The sequence below is a fragment of the Castor canadensis genome, chromosome 6, assembly GCF_047511655.1.
Source record: "Castor canadensis chromosome 6, mCasCan1.hap1v2, whole genome shotgun sequence".
NCBI lineage: Eukaryota > Metazoa > Chordata > Mammalia > Rodentia > Castoridae > Castor > Castor canadensis.
In genome coordinates, this window is record NC_133391.1 from 8,250,508 (window position 1) to 8,258,977 (window position 8,470).

Sequence of the window (8,470 nt, forward strand, 5' to 3'; positions counted from 1 at the left end):
GAAATTCCCAACAAAGAAACTCCAAGTACTGGATGGATTCACTGCTGAATTCTCCCAGAAACTGAAACAAGAACTAAAACCAATTCTTCAAACTATTTGATAAATTGAAAAAGAATGACTCTGAATTCATCCTACCAATCCAGTGTTATCCTGCTACCAAAACTAGAAAAGGACAAAACAAAAAGGATATGATAAACAAATATCCTTGAAGAACATAATCACAAAATTGTCCATGAAAATTACATAATTCTCTATTTTGGTTGCATCTTTTTTGGGTTTTGGAATGAGTGTAATGCTGGCTTCATAGAATGAGTTTGGTAGTGTTCTTTCCTTTTCTATTTCCTGGAAAAGTTTGAGGAGTATTGGTGTTAGTTCTTCTTTAAAGGTTTGGTAAAATTTGAGCATGAATCCATCAGGTCCTGGGCTCTTCTTGTAGGGAGGCTGTTTATTACTGCTTCAATTTCATTGCTTGTAGTAGGTCTATATAGGTGGTTAATATCTTCTTGATTCAATTTTGGTTGAATCTAACAATTTACCCATTTCATCTAGATTTTCCAGTTTACTTGAATATAAGTTTTCAAAATTCTGTCTAATGATTCTCTGGATTTTGTTAGTATTTGTTTTTATTCTCTCTTTTCCATCTCTAATTTTATTAATTTGGGTCTTTCCCCTCCTCCATTTTGTGATGTTGGCTAGAGGTTTGTCAGTGTTACTAATCTTATCAAAGGACCAACTTTTTGTTTCATTGATTCTTTGTATAGTTTTTTTTTTTTTGGTCTCAATCTCATTTATCTTGGCCCTGATCTTTGTTATTTCTCTCTATCTATTGGTTTTGTTCTTACTTTTTTAGGAGTTTAAGGTGCATCATCAAGTTGTTTATTTGAGAGGGCTCTGTTTTTTTTTTAATGTAGGCACTTATAGCTATGAACTTTCCCCTTAGCATGGTTTGCTATGTCCAACAGATTCTGGTAGGTTGTATTTTCATTTTCATTGGATTCTAGGAACTTTTTGATCTCTTCTCTTATTTCTTTTGTCATACACTGGTCTTTCAGCAGTGTGTTGTTCATTCTCCATGTGTTTGAATACTTTCTGTGGTTTCTTTTATTGTTGAGGTCTAGTTTTATTCCCTTGTGATCTTATATGATAAGGGGGTTATTTCAATTTTCTTGAATTTGTTGATACTTGCTTTGAGTCCTAAACTATGATCTATTTTGGAGAGCGTTCCATAAGCTGCAGAAAAGAATGTGTATTGCCTAGTTGTTGGGTGAAATACTTTGTAGACAGCTAATATATCCGTTTGGTCTAACGTGTGTAGGAGTTCTGAAGTTACTTTGTTGATCTTTTGCCTGGATGTCCTGTCTATTGATGACAGTGGGGTGTTCAGGTTTTCCACTATCACTGTGTTAGAGTCTATCTGTGCTTTTATGTCCATTAGTGTTTTTTTAAAATGTAGTTGGGTGTCCCTATGTTTGCTCCATGTATTGTAAGAATTGATATTTCCTCTTAATGAATTGTTCCTTTAATTAATGTGAAATGACCTTCGTTGTCTCTTCTGACAGATCATAGTCTGATGTCTACTTTGTTGGAATGAGTATAACTATTCCTGCCTGTTTATAAGGTCCATTTGCTTGGAAGCCCTTTTTCTACCCTCTGACTCTAAGCCAGAGTTAATTTTTTTCAGTGAGCTGATTCTCATGTACGCAACATATGGTTGGGTCTTGTTTTTTTAAACCCAATTTGCTATTCTATGTGTTTTGATTGGGGCACTGAGGCCATTTACATACAGTATTAATATTGAGAGGTGCCTGTTGTTTCCAGACATTTTATTCTCCTATTGTTTACTTTTACCTATTCCTTATTAACTGGTCTGCTTGCTCAAAAAGGTTTATTTTTTCTTGAGTCTTCCTGTCTCATTCTAGTTTCTTCTTCTGTATGTAAAAATCCTGTAATTATCTTCTGTAGTGTTGGTTTGGTAGTCTGAATTCCTTTAGTTTTTCCTTGTTGTGGAAGATTTTAATTTCTCCTTCAATTAGGAAAGATAGTTTTGCTGAATAGACTAGTCTAGGCTGACAGTTGCTTTCTTTCATGGCCTGAATTATGTCTTTCCATGATCTTAGAGTTTGTGTTGCATTTAGTTTGTGTTGAGAAATCTGCTGTTATTCTAATGGGTTTGCCTTTATATGCGACTTGTCTTTTCTCTTTTGCAGCTTTCAGAAATCTTTCTTTGCTCTGTGTGATGTTTTAATTATGATGTGTCTAGGGGTGTTTCTTTTTTTGGTCCTGACAGTTTTATGTTCTGAAAACTTCCTGCATCTGGATGACTGTCTCTTTCTCTAGGTTAGGGAAGTTTTCAGCTATTATTCTATTGAATAGGTTGTCGATGCCTTTAGTTTGTATCTCTTCTCCTTCTACATCCATGATTCATAGTTTGGTCTTTTTATGGTGTATCAGATGTCTTGCTCATTCCATTCATATTTTTCTTTAGCATTATTTCATGATCTTTTACTGTTTGATCTAATTCCTCTACTTTGTCTTTCATTCCTCTTACTGTATTTTCAACTTGCTTCACTGTCTTCACCAAGATTATGATTGAGATTTTTATTTGGAATATTGAGTTATTTCAGACTGGTTATTTTTCAGGGTTTCAATATCTTTATTGATTTTCCCTTTCATATTCTGCATAATATTCTTTATTACATTCATCTGTTTGTATTCTCTTTGAGCTCACTTAATTGTTTATTCACATCCTCTTTGAGATCAGACACTGGCTTTTGTGTCTCTTCTTTGAGATCGTTAATCATTTTTACTATTATTTCTTGGAATTCAGTATTTGCTATCACTTTTTCTATGCAGTTGTTTAGATCCTTAGTGGTGGAGTTGGCTTTTGAGGGAGAGCAGTTGTTTTGCTGTTTCATTTTGTGTTGAGATTTACACATCTGGAGTTGCTTTTGTTAGGCTTTCAATTCCTTGTGCCCCTGCGGTTGGAGTTTTGAGCTTTTTGTACTAGGACTCCAGCAGTTTTCCTCAGAGAGGGCATGTTGGAACATTACCCTTTGCAGGGTTCTTGTTGTGGTGCACATTACTTCTTTCCTCCCCTCTGTGAGGAGTTCTGCTTTTTTGATGGGGTAGTGAAGATTCTCCCTTGGTCACAGTGGGGAGAACTGGACCTCTATATGCTGTGCAAGGCAGGCTTCCTGGAGCCTGCAGAATAGCAGCAGACCTCTCAGTGGAGTTGTAATTCCAGCTTTTAGACAGGGGAAATAGAACTGTCTTTCAGGCAGGTGCAGTAGGAAGTTCTGGGCCTCCATGCACCTTGGGGAAGCAGGCCTCCTGGTGCTGCCCGCAGAATAGCAAGTTATTGCTTTCCTCCCATAAGTGTGGAATTTGGCATTCTTGCTCTTTAATAGGGTAGCAGGGGCTCTACCATGGATGGGAGTGGTGGGGAGTGCTGGGCCTTTCTGTGACTTAGGGCAACAGGTCTCCTGGAACCTACAGAGTGGCAGATTACCACTCAGTGAAGCAGTGAAAGAGCTGGGTTTCAATATTTGATGGGCATGGCGGGGGGCTCTCCTGCAGGTATGGTGGGGAGCACTGGATCTCTCTGCTCTGTGGGGAGGAAAGCCTCCTGGTACCGGCAGAGTAACAATGTGTGGTGCCTTGAGTTCACTTGCACATGTGGCAGTGGGCTCCTGGCACTGAGTAGCAAGTTGACAGTGCCCATGAAGCAGCAAAACTGACAGGCTTGAACCTTCTGTGCACCCTGCAGGGCAGCAGATGCCCTGGGGTCTACTTGTGCTGTGGAGTGGGCTTCCTGGAGCCATGTACAGCAGCTGCTGCAGGCATGGGAGGACAAAGTCAGCAGGCTTGTGCCTCCTGGAGCTTGTGGGTCCCGTGTCCATTTTTACCTGGGCTCAGGTTTCTAGTAGAGTAGGGTAGCCACTGCAGGCACAGAAACACAAAGCCACGGGGGCCCAGAGCCTGTATGCTAGTGCTGTTATGCATGCTTCCAAGGACTGTGTAGAGCAGCTTCTGCAAGCATGGGAGAACAAAGTCCGTGGGCTTGCTCCTTCTGGTAACCACACAGCAGTGGGAGACCTGGGGTCTGCTTGTGCCAGGGTGCACATTTCCAGGAGTCAAGTATGTAAGTGCTGCAGGCAAAGGAGAACAAAGCCAGCAGGAAGTGGGAGTTCTGAGGCCTGCTTGCCAGGCACAGGCACAGGGCTTACAGGAGTCCCAAATGAGTAGTGTATTTTGGGGTTCTCAGGTCTTCCTTCTTTAGGATAGTTAGTCGCAGCTGGGGGTTAGGGATGTCAACAATCTGCCATCTTGCCCCCTCTTCAAAGCTATTAAATTTATGGATTGAATGCTTGTGTTGCTACAAAATTAATATATTGAAACACTAACCCACTACTTGTATCAATTAAGACTGTGTGGTCTTCAAAAATCGTATGTTCTCCCTCATATGTAGACATTAGATCAAGGGCAAGCACAACAAGGGGATTGGACTATGAGCACATGATAAAAGCAAGAGCACACAAGGAAGGGGTGAGGATAGGTAAGACACCTAAAAAACTAGCTAGCATTTGTTGCCCTTAACGCAGAGAAACTAAAGCAGATACCTTAAAAGCAACTGAAGCCAATAGGAAAAGGGGAACAGGTACTAGAGAAAAGGTTAGATCAAAAAGAATTAACCTAGAAGGTAACACCCACGCACAGGAAATCAATGTGAGTCAATGCCCTGTATAGCTATCCTTATTTCAACCAGCAAAAACCCTTGTCCCTTCCTGTTATTGCTTATACTCTTTCTACAGCAAAATTAGAAATAAGGGCAAAATAGTTTCTGCTGGGTATTGGGGGGGAGAAGAAGGGGGCGGAGTGGGTGGTAAGGGAGGGGGTGGGGGCAGGGGGGAGAAATGAACCAAGCCTTGTATGCACATATGAATAATAAAAGAAAAAGAAAAAAAAAAGACTGTGTGGTCTTATGTAGACAAGATAAGATGAGGTCAGAAAGGATAATCTTCCATGAATGACATTAATAATGAGAGAGAGAGAGAGAAAGAGAGAGAGAGAGAGAGAGAGAGAGAGAGAGAGAGAGAGAGAGAGAGAGAGAGAGAGAGAGAGAGGAGAGAGGAGAGAGTTTTATTTCTCTGCCACATGTGGACAAACTTTCTGTTGCTTTGAGCTTGGTCTTTCTAGTGCCACATATGTGAAAAAAATTTGTTGAACAGCCACTCAGTATATGTTATGTGGCTATATGAAATCAACTTCTTAACATCTCCCTGCTCTCCAGGAAGACAAACTTGTGTTTTTGCCTACATAACCACTAGCTGAGGTGTGATCCTCAGTGCACTCAGAAAACTGTGTTGGTCCTTGTGACCAGAGACTCATCCTAGGTGCCCAGGTCTTTTTTAGCATCACTGCCTCATACTCAGTCAGCACAACATGGAGTAAGACACCATTTCTAGTGGGAAGGACAGGACAGTAAAGAAACTTATCAGATCCTTGACCTACAAGAAAGAGAATTTTGTTCTAGCTCCTTCATACAGATCTCATGCCATTGGCTTGGTTTGTGTTTCTAAGAAACATCTCTTGGTCCTATGCATTGATAGCCCAGACTGGAAGAATTCCAGTTATGGTGGCCAAATAGACAGCTTTCAGCCTTGAAAGAGGAAATGGAAAAGGAAGAAAAACCGAATACACTTATCCCCATCGAAGGAAGAAAAATACCATGAACACACAAAATAAGTTAGGGATGTTTCTGGGGAGATAGTGTACAGAATGCCCTTCTAAGGGCTACTAACAGCATTGTTTTAATGCACCCACAGATCCCTTGAGCACCATTCATCCAGAAAATCAAATGGATGCATGAATCATAAAGAAATAACTTACAGTGTGTAAATCTGATGCTCACCAGGATCACTGATTGTGTTGCCTTTGACAACAGTAAGAAGGGGAAAACCCCAGTAATCAATACACCTCCATCCTTGTATGCTCTGTGTTTCAAGCTGGGAAAACAGTTTGGATCACCAATGGAAATGAGAGGGAGGGGATGGTTGAGGAGAAGGAAAATAAAAAACAATAGGAACATCATAGAACTGTCCAGAAATGCATAAATTTGGGTGGAGGCTGACCCTGCAGTGTCAGGCATGTATATACATATATTATGTGTTTGTGTACATATGTGTTTTCATTAATTACAATGGCTATTCTAATTCCCCAATTTCTTTTAGTCCAGTAGCTTCCATTTCCCTGGAGGAATCAGGAACACTTTCTGTCTTGGGGCTTTGCATCTGAGGTCTTGCATCTAGGTGAAAAGCACAAGTTGGAATATGAGTTTGGTAATCTTCCTTTTCACCCCAGGTGCTATGATTTCATCCAAGGTCACTGATAGTAAGTAAGGTCCCAGAGGTGAAGTCCTCTCTGCTAGATTTTTTCCTAAGCCTGTGTCTAGACTCTATTTGCAGGAAAGCTATTTGGGATGAGAAAAATTGACTGTACAATTAGATTCCATGTAAGGTGCAAGGCAAAATGATAACAGAGGGCCTATGCCAGTCAAGGCTTAATTAATGTCATGGGGCTTCACACCCTCCAAAGACAAAGATAGGGATGGGCAGCCTCACACATTTAGGATGCATGGCAACTCCCAAACATTCCTTGTATGACCCAGGCAGATCTCCATATCTGTTGCACATGCAGAAACCTCCACAAATTCATGTGCTTTACAATAATCAACCAATAATCAGGTTGAATTCAGAAATTCAGTAACTCAAGGTAAATGCAGAAATCAAGTTGCATATTTTCATTCTGAACTATGACCTTCTTCACCATTGACATTTTCTTTTATGCATGTTGAATTAATCATAGTCTATTAAAGAAAGTCACAATCCTACCCAGATTCAAGCATTGGGGAAATGGACTTTCCCACTTGATGTGAGTGCAGCAAAATTATAAACAGTCTTTGGCTCTTGATGATAACCATTCAAATAGTAGTGAGGTGGAATCTTTTTTTTTTCATTTTTCTTTTATTATTCATATGTGCATACAAGGCTTGGTTCATTTCTCCCCCCTGCCCCCAGTGAGGTGGAATCTTAATGTGGTTTGATTTACATTTCCTTTATGGCCAGGGGTGTTTAATATTTCTTCAAGTGTTTTTTGGCCATTTGTACTTCTTTCTTTTAAAAAGTTCTGTTTAGTTCATTTGCCCATTTCTCCATTGGGTCATTGATTCTTTAAGAGTTTAGTTTTTTGGATTCTCTGTAAATTCTGATTATTAATCCTTTGTCTTACATATAGCTGACAAAGATTTTCTCCTATTCTGTGGGGTGCCTCTTTAATCTGGTGGGCATTTCCTTTTCTGTGCAGAAGCTTTTTAGCTTCATGTAGTCCAGATTCAGAATGACAAAGGTTTTGTGTTTAACAAAATATGTGGAATATAAATCTACATACAAATACAAACATTATCCTGTGTGCACACACATAATTATATATATATGTGTGTGTATATATGTATGCAACATATGTATATATATAAAACTTGTTTCCAAAAGTGTTACTGTTAGAGGAGATTAAGGGAAATTGGAAAGAAAATGAGAATGATAGCGAATAATATTGGAATACATTAAATCTGTGTAGGAATAAAACACAACAAAAACATTTAAAACTGTTGGATATAACAGGATAGAGAAAAAAGGGAAATGATGAGTAATAGAGGGGATTTGACTGATTAAAGTACAAAAATTTTAAGGTAAAATACCAAGGCAAAAGTGCACTGAATAATGAACATACACTCAATGAAAGACAGGAACGTTCTAATGTCATTAGAACATTCAGATGAACATGAAGGAAAAAAAGAAGTATGCATGGACTATGCAAGACTTCTGCATCACCAGTAAACAAAACCTATGAATCATGAGCATATAAGAAGGAGAAGAAGTGCATTATAAAGGCTTAGAAGACATATTCTATAAGACAATGGCAGAGAGAAATGGTCATTCAGGTAAAGAATGCTCTCAGTATCCAAACAGACAAGACCAGGAAATAACATCTCTAAGGCATATTATAGTTAAGATATTAGTATATGGGATAAGAAAGAATATTGAGAGCTGCAAGACAATTGCTTCAAGTCATGAGAAAGGCAAACCCAGCAGAATGCCAGCAGATTTCTCAGCAGAAACTTTAAAATCAAGGATGACATGAAATAATGTATTTCAATTCCTCTAAGAAAAACAGCTAGATTGCTGTACCCAGCAAAGCTATCCTTCCATTTTCCTGCAAATGCCATGATTTCATTTTTCTTTAAGGTTGAATTAGCACTCCATTTTCTTCATTGATTCATTTGTTGGTAGGCAGTTAGACTCATTCCATGACTTGCTGATTGTGAAACTGGGCGGTGATGAACATGGCTATCTTTAAGTTGAATTTCATTCATTTGGCTATACAAAGGGAAGTGGTATAGCTGGGTGATATGGTA